The sequence below is a fragment of the Mesoplodon mirus genome, assembly GCF_964341445.2.
Source record: "Mesoplodon mirus genome assembly, chromosome: 10".
NCBI classification, from domain to species: Eukaryota; Metazoa; Chordata; class Mammalia; order Artiodactyla; family Ziphiidae; genus Mesoplodon; species Mesoplodon mirus.
In genome coordinates, this window is record NC_138986.1 from 98,643,193 (window position 1) to 98,663,545 (window position 20,353).

A 20,353-nucleotide genomic window follows, 5' to 3' on the forward strand; every position below is an offset into this window, starting at 1 on the left:
GGGAGAGAAATGGACTCATGTCCTTACAGAGCCTGAAGCACCGCTGATAGCATCCTTTCACAGTAAAAAACAAATAACGAGTGGTATTAATTGATAGAAGAGACCTTGTAGGGAATGAGGAGAAATATCACCTCAAGTCTGAATGTTCCTGCATACTGGATACATTCTAGAAATATTAAGATAGCAACATTGATCAAGAATTGTTTTGACTCTTAGAGGAAAACATAGGCAGAACATTCTATGACATAAATCACAGCAAGATCCTTTTTAACCCACCTCTTAGTGAAATGGGAATAAAAACAAAAATATACAAATGGGACCTAATGAAACTTAAAAGCTTTTGCACAGCAAAGGAAACCATAAACAAGACGAAAAGACAACCCTCAGAATGGGAGAAAATATGTGCAAATGAAGCAACTGACAAAGGATTGATCTCCAAAATATACAAGCAGCTCATGCAGCTCAATATCAAAAAAACAAACAACCCAATCCAAAAATGGGCAGAAGACCTAAACAGACATCTCTCCAAAGAAGATATATAGATTGGTACCAAAATGTGAAAGAATGCTCAACATCACTAATCATTAGAGAAATGCAAATCAAAACCACAATGAGGTATCACCACATACCAGTAAGAATGGCCATCATCAAAAAATCTAGAAACAATAAATGCTGGAGAGGGTGTGGAGAAAAGGGAACGCTCTTTCACTGTTGGTGGGAATGTAAATTGATACAGCCACTATGGAGAATAGTATGGAGGTTCCTTAAAAAACTAAAATAGGACTACCATATGATCCAGCAATCTTACTACTAGACATATACCCTGAGAAAACCACAATTCAAAAAGAGACGTACCACAATATTCATTGCAGCACTGTTTACAATAGCCAGGACATGGAAGTAACATAAGTGTCTATTGACACATGAATGGATAAAGAAGATGTGGCACATATATACAACGAAATATTACTCAGCCATAAAAAGAAACAAAATTAAGTTATTTGTAGTGAGGTGATGGACGTAGAGTCTGTCATACAGAATGAAGTAAGTCAGAAAGAGAAAAACAAATACCGTATTATAACACATATATATGGAATCTAAAAACAATGGTTCTGAAGAACCTAGGGGCAGGACAGGAATAAAGATGCAGATGTAGAGAATGGACTTGAGGACATGGGGAGGGGGAAGGGTAAGCTGGGACAAAGTGAGAGAGTAGCATTGACATATATACACTACTAAATGTAAAATAAATAGCTAGTGGGAAGCAGCCACATAGCACAGGGAGATCAGCTCGGTGCTTTGTGACCACCTAGAGGGGTGGGATAGGAAGGTTGGGAGGGTGGCACAAGAGGGAGGGGATATTGGGGATATATGTATACATATAGCTGATTCACTTTGTTATACAGCAGAAACTAACACAACATTGTATAGCAATTATACTCCCATGAAGATTTAAAAAAAATAATAAAAGAATTAATTCTAGGAAAGAACAAGGGACTAGAGAAGAAGGAAATAATGTATGCTCTTTAGTTTGTGCATATTTGTAATATCTGAATTTTTAAAAAGGGGACATACATTTTTGTAATGTTAAAACACTAATCACTAAGAAAAGTGTAATAAAATCTATTGCTCTGTTGTTCATCAAAAAATAAATAAATAAAAAGAACTTTTTTGAGTACTATAGGTTTAACTATTCCAGAAGGCATTAGAATATGAAAGTTTACTGAGAGACAGCAAAGAAGACCTGATGAAATAGAAATTCATACAGTCCTTGTTCTTGGTTGGAAAGTCTAATATGGTATCAATTCTTCCCAAATTAATTTAAAGTTTTAACATCTCTAAACACAATCTCTGTGATGTTTGGAGGAATTTACCTTAGTATTAATATAGAAAAAGAGATGACACATGACAGAATTAACTGGTGAGGACCTATTTCCCCATGCCACCCATTTCAAACATATACAAATTCTAGATGAAATGTAATACAAAAAGCAAGTAAATAGCTAAGAGAGTGAGAAAAAATGAAACTGAAAAACTTTGTATTCAAAATGAGTCTACAAACCAAAATTTTACCATACATGAGGAAATTTAATTTCAGAAATATGGCCAAACCTCTACAGTGCATCAAGAAATTTGATCTCAGAAGGCCATCTAACAAAATCAACAATGGGACACAGATTAACCTCAGATTAAAACAGTATTTCATATCAGTTGGACAACAACTTCAAAATGAATATATGTAGAGTGCTCTAAGAGCTAAATGAAGGAATCTGAATAACAACAAAAAAAAAATCAAAATTTTTGATAAGGCAAAAATTAAAAAATTAAATGGACATGAGAAAATAAACATTCAAAAATTATGAAAATAAGGGATAGTTATTGAAATGAAAAACTCTAAAAGTAGGATATCCTCTAGATTGGACCTAGTCAAAGAGAGAATTAGCATATTGAAAGATGGTACTGAAGAGTTTGCTCAGAGTGAAAGAGAGATGAGGTATACGAAAGAGCAGTTGAGACAGTAGATTATGTATAGCAGCTCTAACACATGTCTAATAGAAGTTCCAGAAGAACAGAATAGAGGAAAAATAACATTTGAAGAAATAATATCTGAACTGAAAAAGAAAAAGTGAGTTCTCATAACAAAAGTACACTATGAATAGCAAGCAGGTAAAATAAATTCAAAGTGAGATGTATCATGGTGATACTGTTGAACATCAAAGAAAAAATAAGATTATTTATTTATAATAAAGCTACCAAGGGAAAAAGGTAAATTATATTGAAAGGAAATACTTTGAAACTGGTAACAAGCTTTTCCTCAGCAGTCATGGATGCTAGAAAACAATAGGATAATATCATTAAAGTGCTAAAGGAACATACCTGCCAAATTCAAATTGTTTGTGTGGCAAAACTATTATTAAAAGTGAGGTAAAACTAAAAGAAGAAACTCAGATATACTCAGAAAGAGTTTACCCCCTACAGACTTTTTCTAAATTATACAAGTATAAATAACACTGGATTAAGAGTGGAGACATGGGGTTTCCCTGGTGGCGCAGTGGTTGAGAGTCTGCCTGCCGATGCAGGGGACATGGGTTCATGCCCCGGTCCAGGAGGATCCCACATGCCACAGAGCAGTTAGGCCCGTGAGCTATGGCAGCTGAGCCTGTGCGTCGGGAGCCTGTGTTTCACAACGGGAGAGGCCACAACAGTGAGAGGCCGACGTACCACAAAAAAAAAAAAAAAAAAAAAAAAAAAGAGTGGAGACATGGAATGAGGAAACAATTGTTAGCTCAGAAAATGATAAAAGGACCTCTTAAATGTAATTGACTATTTAAGCATAATAATTTTGCCTTTAAGAAGGAAAAATAAAATTCTAGATAACAGTAACATGATTGTAGATGGGATGGCTGAGTAGGTAAATTGCAATGAGAATCTGATATTTGAGAGGAAGATAGAAGTACTAAAAAAGTAGACTTTGTTAGAATTGTTTGCATATATGGAAACATTTACGAGTAATCACCAAAAAAGGCAGAAATACAATCTATAGCTTACAAATCAGCACAGGAGAAAAAGGGGGTATGAAGAATATCAATTCTAAAAGGGCACTAAAGAAGAACTACAATCCTGCAGCCCGTGGAACAAAAACCACATTCACAGAAAGACAGACAAAATGAAAAGGTAGAGGACTATGTACAGATGAAGGAACAAGATAAAACCTTAGAAAAGCAACTGAATGAAGTGGAGATAGGCAAACTTCCAGAAAAAGTATTCAGAATAATGACAGTGAAGATGATTCAGGACCTTGGAAAAAGAATGGAGGCAAAGATTGAGAAGATGCAAGAAATGTTTAACAAAGACCTAGAAGAATTAAAGAACAAACAAACAGAGATGAACAATACAATAACTGAAATGAAAACTACACTAGAAGGAATCAATAACAGAATAACTGAGGCAGAAGAACGCATAAGTGACCTGGAAGAGCGAATGGTGGAATTCACTGCTGCGGAACATAATAAAGAAAAAAGAATGAAAAGAAATGAAGACAACCTAAGAAGCCTTTGGGACAACATTAAGTGCACCAAAATGTGCATTATAGAGGTCTCAGAAGGAAGAGAGAGAGAAAGGACCCAAGAAAATATTTGAAGAGATTATAGTCAAAAATTTCCCTAACATGAGAAAGGAAATAGCCATCCAAGTCCAGGAAGTGCAGAGAGACGCAGGCAGGATAAACCCAAGAAGAAACACACTGAGACACAGAGTAATCAAATTGACCAAAATTAAAGACAAAGTCAAATTATTGAAAGCAACAAGGGAAAAATGACAAAAAATATACAAGGGAACTCCCATAAGGTTAACAGCTGATTTCTCAGCAGAAACTCTACAAGCCAGAAGGGAGTGGCATGATATATTTAAAGTGATGAAAGGGAAGAACCTACAAGCAAGATTACTCTACCCAGCAAGGATCTCATTCAGATTCAATGCAGAAATCAAAATCTTTAGAGACAAGCAAAAGCTAAGAGAATTCAGCACCCCCAAAGCAGCTCTAAGAAATGCTAAAGGAACTTCTCTAAGTGGGAAACACAAGAGAAGAAAAGGACCTACAAAAACAAACCCCAAACAATTAAGAAAATGGTAATAGGAACATACATATCAATAATTACCTTAAATGTCAATGGATTAAATGCTCCAACCAAAAGACACAGGCTGGCTGGCTGGATACAAAAACAACACCCATATATATGCTGTCTACAAGAGACCCACTTCAGACCTAGGGACACATACAGACTGAAAGTGAGAGGATGGAAAAAGATGTTCCATGCAAATGGACATCAAAAAAAGCTGAAGTAGCAATACTTATAACAAGTAAAATAGACTTTAAAATAAAGAATGATACAAGAGACAAGGAAGGACACTACATAATGCTCAAGGGATCAATCCAAGAAGAAGATATAACAATTATAAATATATATGCACCCAACATAGGAGCACCTCAATACATAAGGCAAATGCTAACAGCTGCAAAAGAGGAAATCGACAGTAACACAATAATAGTGCGGGACTTTAACACCTCACTTACAGCAACTGAGAGATCACACAGACAGAAAATTAGTAAGGAAACACAAGCTTTAAATGACAAGATAGATTTAATTGATATTTATAGGACATTCCATCTGAAAACGGCAGATTACACTTTCTTCTCAAGTGCACATGGAACATTCTCCAGGATAGATCACATCTTGGGTCACAAATCAAGCCTCGGTAAATTTAAGAAAATTGAAATCATATCAAGCATCTTTTCTGACCACAACACTATGAGATTAGAAATCAATTACAGGGAAAAAAAAGTAAAAAAACACAAAAACATGGAGGCTAAACAATATGTTACTAAATAACCAAGAGATCACTGAGGAAATCAAAGAGGAAATCGAAAAATACCTAGAGACAAATGACAATGAAAACACGATGATCCAAAACCTATGGGATGCAGCAAAAGCAGTTCTAGGAGGGAAGTTTATAGCAATACAAGTCTGCCTTAATAAACAAGAAAAATCTCAAATAACCAATCTAACCTTACACCCAAAGGAAATAGAGAAAAAGAACAAACAAAACGCAAAGTTAGTAGAAGGAAAGAAATCATAAAATTCAGAGTAGAAATAAATGAAACAGAAACAATAAAACTAAAAGCTGCTTCTTGAGAAGATAAACAAAATTGAGAAACCTTTAGCCAGACTCCTCAAGAAAAAGAATGAGAGGACTCAAATCAGTAAAATTAGGAATAAAAAAGAAGTTACAATGGACACCACAGAAATATAAAACACTACTACAAGCAACTCTATGCCAATAAAATGGACAACCTGGAAGAAACGGACAAATTCTTAGAAAGGTATAACCTTCCAAGACTGAACCAGGAAGAAATAGACAATATGAACAGACCAATCACAAGTAATGAAATTGAAACTGTGAATATGAACTGAATATGAACTGAAGTACTAATAGAAATCAAGAGGCATGGCATAACAATACAAAGAAAAACCCAGCAAGAACATTGATCATAAACTTGTATTTAACCACATAGCCACAAAATACATTAAAAAACCTAAGAAATAATAAGCAAATTTGATAAGTCCACAGTCATAGTAGGTGATTTAACATAGCTTTCAAAAATTTGTCCATCAAGCAGACATAAAATTAGTAAGAATATGGAAGATCTTAAAAATGTAATAACAAGTTTGATTTAATGGACGTATAGAGAGAATTCTGTACCTTTCTATCAGACAAGCCCACATCGAACGTTTACAAAATTGACCCTTTACAAGGCAAAAAGGAATTCCCGTAAATTTCAAAAAAATTACTGCAACATCCACCAAATCCTCTCACCATATTAGAAATTAACAATTAAAATCCTATATTGAAAATACAGGAAAATATATAGAAAAACTTAGAAAAACAGCAAGAAAAGAGTTGTCAATCATGTATGTGAACATACCATAAAGTCACAATAGTAAAAATAGTGTTTCCCACTCAAGAATATATAACTCAGAGCAGACAATAGAATATTTTATATATTAAATAATTATGTATATTATATGTGTGTGTGGTATAATAATTGAGTAGAAAAGAAAAAGATTCAGTAAATTGTATTGAAACAAGTGGTTCATAATTTGGAAAAATTCCTTTATATTCTCATCACATAACACACACCAGAATCAGTTCCAGATGGAATAAACTGTTGAATCTAAAAGTCAAGACAGAAGATAACTAGACAATAATAGAAATAAATAGTGTATCTCGGAGCAGGAGAATATTTCCTAAGCCTAAAAGCAAACAAAAGATATAGTAAGCAAAAGATAGATTTGGCTATATAAAATTTTGTTTTAAAAAATTCCTGTACATTAAAATGGCTACAATAAAAAAATTTGCAACATAGATTCAAATAGAGACAATATCTACATATACCACATACAAATCATTGAGAAAAATGCTATGAACGTCAGTAGATAAATGAACATTGGAAAAAATGAATTATTCACCAAAGAAAAAATATTGGGTTGGCCAAAAATTTCGTTGGGGTTTTACAATAAGATCTTATGGAAAAACCGAAATGAAATTTTTGGCCAACCCAATATAATATAAATTTAAAATTTTCTGTTCACACTATGAAATTTGATCTTCCCCAATCAAATTAATAAATACCTTAAGTATCTGTGAGGTTCTGATGAGATGATCAGTCTTGTAAAGAATTGGTAATCAGTTTGGCAGTCTGTATCAAGAGTTTTGTAATGATTCTATGCCAAAGCATGAAAAAAATTTTATTCACAATGATGATTTTCACCTCTTTATCTGAAAAGTAAAAATTGCCAATAATTTAAGTGTCTGGTAATGAAAGAATGGTTGAGTAAATTATGGTGTCCAATAAAATATTATGTAACCATTATGGTTATGATTATGAAGGATCTTATTACTTTATGACTATAGAGTATGATTATATGAAGTATTTTTTTTTGGTAGGCAGCCTCCAAGGTGGCCTTTATTTATTTTTATTTAACATCTTTTTAGGAGTATAATTGCTTTACAATCGTGTGTTAGTTTCTGCTGTATAACAAAGTGAAACAGCTATACATAAACATATATCCCAATATCTCTTCCCTCTTGCGTCTCCGTCCCTACCACCCTCCCTATCCCAACCCTCTAGGTGGTCACAAAGCACCTAGCTGATCTCCCTGTGCTATGCAGCTGCTTCCCACTAGCTATCTATTTTACATTTGGTAGTATAAATAAGTCCTTGCCACTCTCTCACTTCGTCCCAGCTTACCCATCCCCCTCCCCGTGTCCTTAAGTCCATTCTCTAGTAGGTCTGTGTCTTTATTCCCGTCCTGTCCCTAGGTTCTTCATAATCTTTTTTTTTCTTTTTTTAGATTCCATATATATGTGTTAGCATACGGTATTTGTTTTTCTCTTTCTGACTTACTTCACTCTGTATGGCAGACTCTAGGTCCATCCGTCTTACTACACATAACTCAATTTCATTTCTTTTTATGGCTGAGTAATATTCCATTGTATATATGTGCCACATCTTCTTTACCATTCATCTGTCAATGGACAATTAGGTTGCTTCCATGTTCTGGCAATTGTAAATAGTGCTGCAATGAACATTGTGGTACATGTCTCTTTTTGAATTATGTTTTTCTCAGGGTATAAGCCCAGTAGGGGGATTGCTGGGTTGTATGGTAGTTCTATTTTTAGTTTTTCAAAGAACCTCCATACTGTACTCCATGGTGGCTGTATCAATTTACATTCCCACCAATAGTGCAAGAGGGTTCCCTCTTGTCCACACCCTCTCTGGCATTTATTGTTTGTAGATTTTTTGATGATGGCCATTCTGACTGGTATGAGGTGATATCCAATTGTAGTTTTGATTTGCATTTCTCTAATGATTAGTAATGTTGAGCATCCTTCCATGTGTTTGTTGGCAATCTGTATATCTTCTTTGGAGAAATGTCTATTTAGGTCTTCTGCCCATTTATGGATTGGGTTGTTTTTTTGATATTGAGCTGCATGAGCTGCTTGTAAATTTTTGAGGTTAATCTTTTGTTAGTTGCTTCGTTTGCCAATATTTTCTCCCATTCTGAGGGTTATCTTTTTATCTTGTTTATGGTCTCCTTTGCTGTACAAAAGGTTTTAAGTTTCATTAGGTCCCACTTGTTTATTTTTGTTTTTATTTCCATTTCTCTATGAGGTGGGTCAAAAAGGGTCTTGCTGTGATTTATCTCATAAAGTGTTCTGCCTATGTTTTCCTCTAAGAGTTTTATAGTGTCTGGCCTTACATTTAGGTCTTTAATCCATTCTGAGTTTATTTTTGTGTATGGTGTTAGGGAGTGTTCTGATTTCATTCTTTTACATGTAGCTGTCCAGTTTTCCCAGCACCACTTATTGAAGAGGCTGTCTTTTCTCCATTGTATATTCTTGTCTCCTTTATCAAAGATAAGGTGACCATATGTGGGTAGGTTTATCTCTGGGCTTTTATCCTGTTCCATTGATCTATATTTATGTTTTTGTGCCAGTACCAGGCTGTCTTGATTACTGTAGCTTTATAGTAGAGCCTGAATTCTGGGAGCCTGATTCCTCCAGCTCCATTTTTCTTTCTCAAGATTACTTTGGCTATTCAGGGTCTTTTGTGTTTCCATACAAATTGTGAAATTTTTTGTTCTAGTTCTGTGAAAAATGCCAGGGGTAGTTTGATAGGGATTGCACTGAATCTGTAGATTGCTTTAGGTAGTATAGTCATTTTCACAATGTTGATTCTTACAGTCCAAGAACATGGTATATCTCTCCATCTGTTTGTATCCTCTTTAATTTCTTTCATCAGTGTCTTATAGTTTTCTGCATAGAGATGTTTTGTCTCCTTAGGTAGGTTTATTCCTAGATATTTTATTCTTTTGCTTGCAATGGTAAATGGGAGTGTTTCCTTAATTTCTCTTTCAGATTTTTCGTCATTAGTGTATAGGAATGCAAGAGATTTCTGTGCATTAATTTTGTATCCTGCAAGTTTACCAAATTCATTGATTAGCTCTACTAGTTTTCTGGTAGAGTCTTTAGGATTCTCTATTTATAGTATCATGTTATCTGCAAACAGTGACAGTTTTACTTCTTCTTTTCCCATTTGGATTCCTTTTATTTCTTGTTATTCTCTGATTGCTGTGGCTAAAACTTCCAAAACAGTGTTGAATAATAGTGGTGAGTGTGGGCAACTTTGTCTTGTTCCCGATCTTAGTGGAAATGGTTTCAGTTTTTCACCATTGAGAATGATGTTGGCTGTGGGTTTGTCATATATGGCCTTTATTATGTTGAAATAAATTCCCTCTATGCCCACTCTCTGGAGTGTGTTTTTATCATAAATGGGTGTTGAATTTTGTCGAAAGCTTTCTCTGCATCTATTGACACGAACATATGGTTTTTATTATTCAATACCTTAATATGGTGTATCACATTGATTGATTTGCATATATTGAAGAATCCTTGCATTCCTGGGATAAACCCCACTTGATCATGATATATGACCCTTTTAATATGCTGTTGGATTCGGTTTGCTAGTATTTTGTTGAGGATTTTTATATCTATGATCATCAGTGATATTGGCCTGTAGTTTTCTTTCTTTGTGACACCTTTTTCTGGTTTTGGTATCAGAGTGATGGTGGCCTCGTAGAATGAGTTTGGGAGTGTTCCTCTCTCTGCTATATTTTGGAAGAGTTTGAGAAGCATAAGTGTTAGCTCTTCTCTAAATGTTTGACAGAATTTGCCTGTGAAGCCATCTGGTCCTGGGCTTTTGTTTGTTGGAAGGTTTTTAATCACAGTTTCAATTTCAGTGCTTGTGATTGGTCTATTCATATTTTCTATTTCTTCCTGATTCAGTCTTGGCAGGTTGTGCATTTCTAAGAATTTGTCCATTTCTTCCAGGTTGTCCATTTTATTGCCATATAGTTGTTTGTAGTAATCTCTCATGATCCTTTGTATTTTTGCAGTGTCAGTTGTTACTTCTCCTTTTTCATTTCTAATTCTATTGATTTGAGTCTTCTCCTTTTTTTTCTTGATGAGTCTGGCTAGTGGTTTATCAATTTTGTTTATCTTCTCAAAGAACCAGCTTTTAGTTTTATTGATCTTTGTTATTGTTTCCTTCATTTCTTTTTCATTTCTTTCTGATCTGATCTTTATGATTTCTTTCCTTCTGCTAACTTTGGAGTTTTTTGTTCTTCTTTCTCTAATTGCTTTAGATGTAAGGTTAAGTTGCTTATTTGAGATGTTTCTTGATTCAAGGTAGGATTGTATTACTATAAACTTCCCTCTTAGAACTGCATTTGCTGCATCCCATAGGTTTTGGGTCATCATGTTTTCATTGTCTTTTGTTTCTAGGTATTTTTTTATTTCCTCTTTGATTTCTTCAGTGATCTCTTGGTTATTAAGTAGTGTATTGTTTAGCCTCCATGTGTTTGTATTTTTTACAGATATTTTCCTGTAATTGATATCTATCTCATAGCATTGTGGTTGGAAAAGATACTTCATACGATTCTAATTTTCTTAAATTTACCAAGGCTTGATTTGTGACCCAAGATATGATCTATTCTGGAGAATGTTCCATGAGCACTTGAGAAGAAAGTGTATTCTGTTGTTTTTGGATGGAATGCCCTATAAGTATCAAGTAAGTCCATCTTGTTTAATGTATCATTTAAAGATTGTGTTTCCTTATTTATTTTCAATTTGGATGATCTGTCCATTGGTGAAAGTGGGGTGTTAAAGTCCCCTACTATGACTGTGTTACTGTCGATTTCTCCCTTTATGGCTGTTTATACATAAAGCATTTGCCTTATGTATTGAGGTGCTCCTATGTTGGGTGCATAAATATTTACAATTGTTATATCTTCTTCTTGGAGTGATTCCTTCATCATTATGTAGTATCCTTCTGTGTCTCTTATAATAGTCTTTATTTTAAAGTCTATTTTGTCTGATATGAGAAGTGCTACTCCAGCTTTCTTTTGATTTCCATTTGCATGGAATATCTTTTTACATCCCCTCACTTTCAGTCTGTATGTGTCCCTAGGTCTGAAGTGGGTCTCTTTTAGACAGCATATATACGGGTCTTGTTTTTGTATTGATTCAGCCAGTCTATGTCTTTTGGTTGGAGCATTTAATCCATTTACATTTAAGGTAATTATTGATATGTATGTTCCTATTACCATTTTCTTAATTGTTTTGGGTTTGTTACTGTAGGTCCTTATCTTGTGTTTCCTGCCTAGAGAAGTTCCTTAAACAGTTGTTGTAAAGCTGGTTTGGTGGTGCTGAATTTTCTTAGCTTTCGCTTGTCTGTAAAGGTTTTAATTTCTCCATCAAATCTGAATGAGATCCTTGCTGGGTAGAGTAATCTTGGTTCTAGGTTTTTCCCTTTCATCACTTTAAATATGTCCTACCACTCCCTTCTGGCTTGTAGAGTTTCTGCTGAAAGATCAGCTGTTATCCTTATGGAGATTCCCTTGTATGTTATTTGTTGTTTTTCTCTTGTTGTTTTTAATATTATTTTCTTTGTATTTAATTTTCGATAGTTTGATTAATATGTGTCTTGGTGTGTTTCTCTTTGGATTTATCTTGTATGGGACACTCTGCACTTCCTTGACTTGATTAACTATTTCCTTTTCCATATTAGGGAAGTTTTCAACTATAATCTTGTCAAATATTTCTCAGTCCCTTTCTTTTTGTCCTCTTCTTCTGGGAACCCTATAATTTGAATGTTGGTGCGTTTAATGTTGTCCCAGAGGTCTCTGAGACTGTCCTCAATTCTTTTCATTCTTTTTCCTTTATTCTGCTCTGCAGTAGTTATTTCCACTATTTTATCTTCCAGTTCACTTATCCGTTCTTTTGCCTCAGTTATTCTGCTGTTGTTTCCTTCTGGAGAATTTTTAATTTCATTTACTCTGTTTTTCATCAGTTTGTTTGCTCTTTAGTTCTTCTAGGTCCTTGTTAAACATTTCTTGTATTTTCTCCATTCTATTTCCAAGATTTTGGATCATGTTTACTATCATTACTCTGAATTCTTTTTCAGGTAGACTTCCTATTCCCTCTTCATTTGTTTGGTCTGGTGGGTTTTTACCTTGCTCCTTCATCTGTTCTGTGTTTCTCTGCTTTGTCATTTTGCTTGACTTACTGTGTTTGGGGTCTCCTTTTTGCAGGCTGTAGGTTTATATTTCCTATTGTTTTTGGTGTCTGCCCTCAGTGGATAAGTTTGCTTCAGTGGGTTGTGTAGGCTTCCTGTTGGAGGGGACTAGTGCCTGTGTTCTGGTGGATGAGACTGGATTTTGTCTTTCTGGTTTGCAGGTCCATGTCCGGTGGTGTGTTTTGGGGTGTCTTTGACCTTATTATGATTTTAGGCAGCCTTTCTGCTAATGGGTATGGCTGTGTTCCTGTCTTGCTAGTTGTTTGGCATATGGTGTCAGCACTGTAGCTTGCTGGTTGTTGAGTGGAGCTGGGTGTTAGCGTTGTGATGGAGATCTCTGGGAGATTTTCGCCATTTGATAGTACGTGGAGCTGCGAGGTATTTGGTAGACCAATGTTCTGATCTCGGTTCTCCCACCTCAGAGGCACAGGCCTGACACACAGCCGGAGCACTAAGACCTTGTTATCCACATGGCTCAGAATAAAAGGGAGAAAAAGAAAGAAAGAAAGAAAGTAAAATAAAATAAAACAAAATAAAGTTATAAAAATAATTATTAGAAATAAAAAATAAAAAAAAGAAAGAAGAGAGCAACCAAACCAAAAGGCAAATCCACCAATGATAACAAGCACTAAAAACTATACTAAAAAAAAAGGGGGGGCTTCCCTGGGGGCACAGTGGTTGAGAGTCCACCTGCCGATGCAGGGGATGCAGGTTCGTGCCCCAGTCCGGGAGGATCCCTCGTGCCGCTGAGTGGCTGGGCCTGTGAGCCATGGCTGCTGAGCCTGTGCGTCCGGAGCCTGTGCTCTGCAACGGGAGAGGCCACAACAGTGAGAGGCCCATGTAACGCAAAAAAAAAAAAAAAAAAAAAAAAAAAAAAAAAAAAAAAAGCCGACAGAACCCTAGGACCAATGGTAATAGCAAAGCTATACAGACAAAATCACACACAGACGCATACACATACACACTGACAAAAAGAGAAAAAGGAAAAAAATATATATACATCGTTGCTCCCAAAGTCCACCTCCTCAATTTGGGATGATCCGTTGTCTATTCAGGTATTCCACAGATGCAGGGTACATCAAGTGGATTGTGGAGGTTTAATCCATTGCTCCTGAGGCTGCTGGGAGAGATTTCCGTTTCTCTTCTTTGTTCTCACATCTCCCGGGGTTCAGCTTTGCATGTGGCCCCGCCTCCGCATGTAGGTCGCCAGAGGGCGTCTGTTCTTCGTTCAGACAGGACAGGGTTAAAGGAGCAGCTGATTCGGGGGCTCTGGCTCACTCAGGCCCGGGGAAGGGAGGGGTACGGAGGCGGGTTGAGCCTGCGGCAGCAGAGGCCGGCGTGACGTTGCACCAGCCTGAGGCACGCTGTGCGTTCTCCCGGGGAAGTTGTCCCTGGATCCCGGGACCCTGGCAGTGGCGGGCTGCACAGGCTCCTCGGAAGGGGGGTGTGGAGAGTGACCTGTGGTTGCACACAGGCCTCTTGGCGGCGGCAGCAGCAGCCTTAGCGTCTCATGCCCGTCTCTGGGGTCCGCACTTTTAGCCGTGGCTCGCACCCGTCTCTGGAGCTCCTTTAAGCAGCGCTCTTAATCCCCTCTCCTCGCGCACCAGGAAACAAAGAGGGAAGAAAACGTCTCTTGCCTCTTCAGCAGGTCCAGACTTTTTCCCGGACTCCCTCCCGGCCAGCCGTGGCGCACTAACCCCTGCAGGCTGTGTTCACGCCGCCAACCCCAGTCCTCTCCCTGCGCTCCGACCGAAGCCCAAGCCTCAGCTCCCAGCCCCGCCCGCCCCGGCGGCCGAGCAGACAAGCCTCTCGGGCTGGTGAGTGCCGGTCGGCCCCGATCCTCTGTGCGGGAATCTCTCCGCTTTGCCCTCTGCACCCCTGTGGCTGTGCTCTCCTCCGCGGCTCCGAAGCTCCCCCCTCCACCACCTGCAGTCTCCGCCCGCGAAGGGGCTCCTAGTGTGTGGAAACCTTTCCTCCTTCACGGCTCCCTCCCACTGGTGCAGGTCCCGTCCCTATCCTTTTGTCTCTGTTTATTTTTTTTTTCTTTTGCCCTACCCAGGGACGTGGGGACTTTCTTGCCTTTTGGGAGGTCTGAGGTCTTCTGCCAGCGTCCAGTAGGTGTTCTGTTGGAGTTGTTCCATGTGTAGATGTATTTCTGATGTATTTGTGGGGAGGAAGGTGATCTCAGTGTCTTACTCCTCCGCCATCTTGAAGGTCTCCTATATGAAGTTTTGATTATGTCCCAGGTAATAACCTGATAATACTTTTTCTTAATTTAAAATAAATCAGCATACCAACCTATAAATACAGTATCATTTTAACTACATTAAAAAGTTGGAAGAAAATACATTTCACATGTTAACTGTGTTTCTCTTGGGTTGGAACTCTAGGTAATTTTTAGTCTTTGAGATATTCTCTTGTGTTCTCCATGTAGGGCATATATTACCTTTTATTAACAAGTAATTAAAAAATAGGGATCTACACGTGGCTGGAGGTGAAATAATAGACCAGGTAGAAAAGTCAAGGATGAAGGGAGTATCAACTTTAGGAATCCTAGAAACTACAAAAATCTTGCCTAACGACAAAGAACTGCCTTTTAGCATTTGTATGACCCAACTCAGGTAAAAACAAAACAAAGCAACAAACAAACAAATAAACACGGTTAGATTTAAAATGGATAACCCACAAGGACCTATTGTATAGAACAGGGAACTCTGCTCAGTGTTATGTGGCAGCCTGGATGGGAGGGGATTTGGGGGGAGAATGGATACATGTATATGTACAGCCGAATCACTTTGCTGTGCACCTGAAACTATCACAACATTGTTAATTGGCTATACTCCAGTATAAAATAAAAAGTTAAAAAACAAAACAGGGCTTCCCTGGTGGCGCAGTGGTTGAGAGTCCGCCTGCCGATGCAGGGGACACGGGTTCGTGCCCCGATCCCGGAAGATCCCACATGCCGCGGAGCGGCTGGGCCCGCGAGCCATGGCCGCGGAGCCTGTGTGTCCGGAGCCTGTGCTCCGCAACGGGAGAGGCCACAGCAGTGAGAGGCCCGCGTACAGCAAAAAAAAAAAAAAAAAAAAAAAAAAAAACAATTTTTAATTTAATTTAATGCAAGTATTTACTGTATAGTCCTTATGATGGTGCTTAGAAATATTAATGAACTGCTGTGATACACTCCGAAGTATTGTCATGCAATTGGATTTCTCGTTCAATTGATGGTAAAATATTTTGTAAGGAGCCAAAGCCCTGCTTTTACTAATGTGTTGTACATTTTCCTGTTATTGTTTCTCCAGCATCAATGAATGAATTGATCTGAAAATCTCTCCTGATGCATTTTATTTAGATACCTAGCTTCTCCTGGGCTCAGTTTTCTTGTACACATAATGAAGGATATTCTAGTTCTTTTCAGACTTTATTGTGTATGCAGATGACTTGGGGATCTTGTTAAACTTCTGATTCTGGTTCAGTAGTAAGGGAGCAGGGCTTGAGCATCTGCATTTCTATCTAACACTTATTTTTAGCAGCAGGCTTCTGGAGAATTCTGAGGCCCCCAGCAGCTTCAGAGGCCTGTGGTTTCATCCGTTACTATGAAGGTGATTCCTATAGAGGTGTGGGACTCAGGGCCAGTTATACTGTAAAGGGCCATTCCTTCATTCTCTCCCCACTGACAATTTGATCAACCTGAGCCCTTTGGCTGGAGGGCAGAGGTGGGAAGAGATGACTGCCAGATGGTGACCATCAGTGTGGAAAAGATGGCTGAATGGTGACAGTGGAGGACGAGGAAGGGGAATTACATGCTGACATGGGTCACTTTTGCTGACTGAGTTCTAGTTTATTGACATCGCCTCCTTCTCCTGACTTCTCACAGGAACTAATTACATAGGCCCGTCAGGCTGATATGTGCTACAGCTTCAACCCCACCAAACTGTAAAATTACATTTAATAGTCCCACTTGTCCAGGCCCTGGGGACTGTTTTATCTAGTGGACTCGTGCCAGGCAATGAAGGCGATAGAAAACAAGGCTTGTTTTTTTTTTTTTTTTTTTTGCTCTGGAGGTGCTTACATTCTGGTTGAGGAGGAAAAAAGAGGGAGAAGAAGCAATAGGAGAAAGTGAGAAGAACTTGGATACTGTCACTTACTCTGAAGGACTGAGAACAAAATGTTAACCTTGCTTTGTTTGAAGAAAGTTTGGGGTGGTATGAATTTAATAAGAGGAAACATTGCATCTGAATTGCTCCTAATCAAGTTAATTGAACAAAGGGAAGAGTTCCAGGAATACCTTTAGTACTGAAGTAGAATATTTATTTTCATCACCAGACATAGACCCCAATAAACTCTCCATACCTTTCTTGAATGAACTGTGAATCTGACAATAAGGTGGATGCTCTATTTTTACATCACTGATAGGATCAACCCATTGTATGTGGGTTATTGATCAATGACACAAGCTCCAAAGTTATAATACTAAATTATTTTTTGTTTTTATTTCAAGAAATATTTTTGAGGAACAAACTTCCAGTTATGAAATAAATAAGCTATGGGGATGTAATGTACCATGGCGACCATAGTTAATAATAATGTATTGGCGTACTTGAACGGTGCTAAGAGAATAGATCTGAAAAGTTCTCATCACAAGAAAAAAATGTTCTATAACTATGACCCAGCAATCCCACTACTGGGCATATACCCTGAGAAAACCATAATTCAAAAAGAGACATGTACCAAAATGTTCATTGCAGCTCTATTTACAATAGCCGGGAGATGGAAACGACCTAAGTGTCCATCATCGGATGAATGGATAAAGAAGATGCGGCACATATATACAATGGAATATTAGTCAGCCGTAAAAAGAAACAAAATTGAGCTATTTGTAATGAGGTGGATAGACCTAGAGTCTGTCATACAGAGTGAAGTAAGTCAGAAAGAGAAAGACAAATACCGTATGCTAACACATATATATGGAATTTAAGAAAAAAAAATGTCATGAAGAACCTAGGGGTAAAACAGGAATAAAGACACAGACCTACTAGAGAATGGACTTGAGGATATGTGGAGGGGGAAGGGTAATCTGTGACAAAGCGAGAGAGAGGCATGGACATATATACAGTACCAAACGTAAGGTAGATAGATAGTGGGAAGCAGCTGCATAGCACAGGGAGATCAGCTCGGTGCTTTGTGACCGCCTGGAGGGGTGGGATGGGGAGGGTGGGAGGGAGGGGGGTGTGGGAGGGAAGGGATATGGGAACAGATGTATATGTATGACTGATTCAGTTTGTTATAAAGCAGAAACTAATAAAAAATAAAAAAATATAAAAAACTATGGATGGTGATGGATGTTAACTACACTTACTGTGATCATTTCACGATATATACAACTATTGAATCATGTTGTACACCTGAAGCTAATAGAATGTTCTATGTCAATTATACCTCAATTTAAAAAAATCACACACACACACAAAATATTTGATACAATTCTTATTGACCAGCAGAGGAACAAAAGGAATTTGATTTGACAGTTGGTAAGACAATCGAAAACAATGGTTTAGCATTCTAGCATTCCTGTTCTTGAAACTGTTACTGAAAATACCCTTATTGGCCAGAAACCAAGAGTGCACAGTGTGACCTTGTGAAGCCTAATGTATGGGAAACTGGTTTCAAATTAGTTCCCAGGAAAGCTCTGGTGTCCTGAGAGGACATCTATGCTCTGCTTAGTGGACATTTTTCTTCTTTAGGCTGCTCTGCTGGTTAATGGGAGCTGTTTCAAGGAGGGAAAGCTTGGTGGTAACAGGGTGCTCACTTTTGTGATGAGGCCAAACATGGAATGCTCTCAAGAGAGAAAGGGGGCTTCCCTGGTGGCGCAGTGGTTGAGAGTCCTCCTGCCGATGCAGGGGACACGGGTTCGTGCCCTGGTCTGGGAAGAGCCCACATGCCGCGGAGCGGCTGGGTCCGTGAGCCATGGCCGCTGAGCCTGCACGTCCGGAGCCTGTGCTCTGCAATGGGAGAGGCCCACGTGCCGCAAAAAAAAAAAAAAAAAAAGGAAAAAAAAAGAAAGGGATTAACGCCCTTAAATTAGGATTTTTAAATTGTCTACTGGATTTAACGTAGTGGTTAAACCTTTTGCATGGCCAGGACAGAACTTAAATTACAGATTTATAGGATCCTGGTCTGGATTCAGGGAGATAGGATAAAGCTAAAACTGTTTTTGGAAAATGGTTCCTAGTTTCCAAGGGTCTGGTCGAGCCTCATTAGCTCAGAAATTAATATCTAAAGCAGGGCCTAAGATCAAACGTACTTCAGTGAGATGCCATGAGTTCCCTTTTTCCTTAATCCTTTTTCCCCTGCTGATATTAAATCTTTTAGAGTTATATCATTTCCCTCCAAAACTTTTTTTCATACACAATCTTTCTTGAAAACCAAACTAGAAATGTCTTTCCAAAGTACATTTTCAAAAGCCCTCTTAGTGACCTTACAGTGCACCAAGTATTTAGGTCAGTGAGATTTGGGAGTATTTCCCAAAGTAAATGGAGACGTTTTGGCCCACACTCTGGGCTGTAAATTAAGATCAGACCTGAATGAAACCTATAGTCTTTCAAGTGAAATCTGGGGTCATTTTGGAGGATTGGATGCTTTTCAGACCTGACCTAATCTGCATTCTGTCCTCATGCATCTCTGTGATGGAAACAATCCCCCTTCCAGGAACGACTCAATGCCGGAGCTGTCAGCACCTTCTGGGTTTGCCTCAGCAGCAGACAGACCCCTCCCTCCAGGCAAGCCCTTCCCAGAGGCCCACATAAAGTGACTGATGTTGGCGGTCGAATAAGGGTTCAGTGGGCACCACAGTGATGAAGAGGATGTGCTCTAGCTCCTTGGGGCCTTGGCTGAGGCTTTGTCATCCTGTATCACAGTCTGACATTTCCCTATGCCCAATCTGCGTCAGCCCCTCCTTTACACATGTGTTCATTGTTTCATCAAGAGAAGCCAACCTGAGACAGTACCAGCATTCGTCCAAGAACACAGATAATATGATGGGGCTTTGGAGCTGGATGACTCACTGCCCAGCTAGCAATGAGGACTGCAATACTGGTAGCGGGTGGAGCAGAGAGCCCTTGGCTCTGGCCGTGAATTAGGATGGTTGACTGGTGGGTGGAAGGGAACTCACAAGCAGGTGTGACTTATCAGGCACGTTGAGAAGTATGCGGAAATAGTAACTAGGAAGAAAATGGCATTGGATGGGTATTACTTAACACCACTGATATACCTGGAGATAAAGAAAAGCTACAGGTTAAGAACCAGTGTTCTCACCAATATAAAAAATAAGTTGAGATTCAGATAAACTAATAAGGAAACACATTTCCAGCCCCACAGAGCATTTTGTATAGGTGACAACACTCTGGAAGACAAAGGAGGAGGAAGAGGAAGAGGAGAAGGAGAAATTTAGAAGAGAATAAAGATTTCAGAAGAGTAAAAAAAATGAGGAGTTACCTCCATTAATACTACTTGTTTCAACAAAGCTGATTACGGTTGCTCACTCTCCTTACTAGTTTTTCTTTCCTACCGTTTCTTGTGGTTTTCCAGCGGTTATCTGCATCTACATTTGTGAATTTCAGCTGTGACTGTTCAAATCCTTTCATAAATAAATGTCAGTTG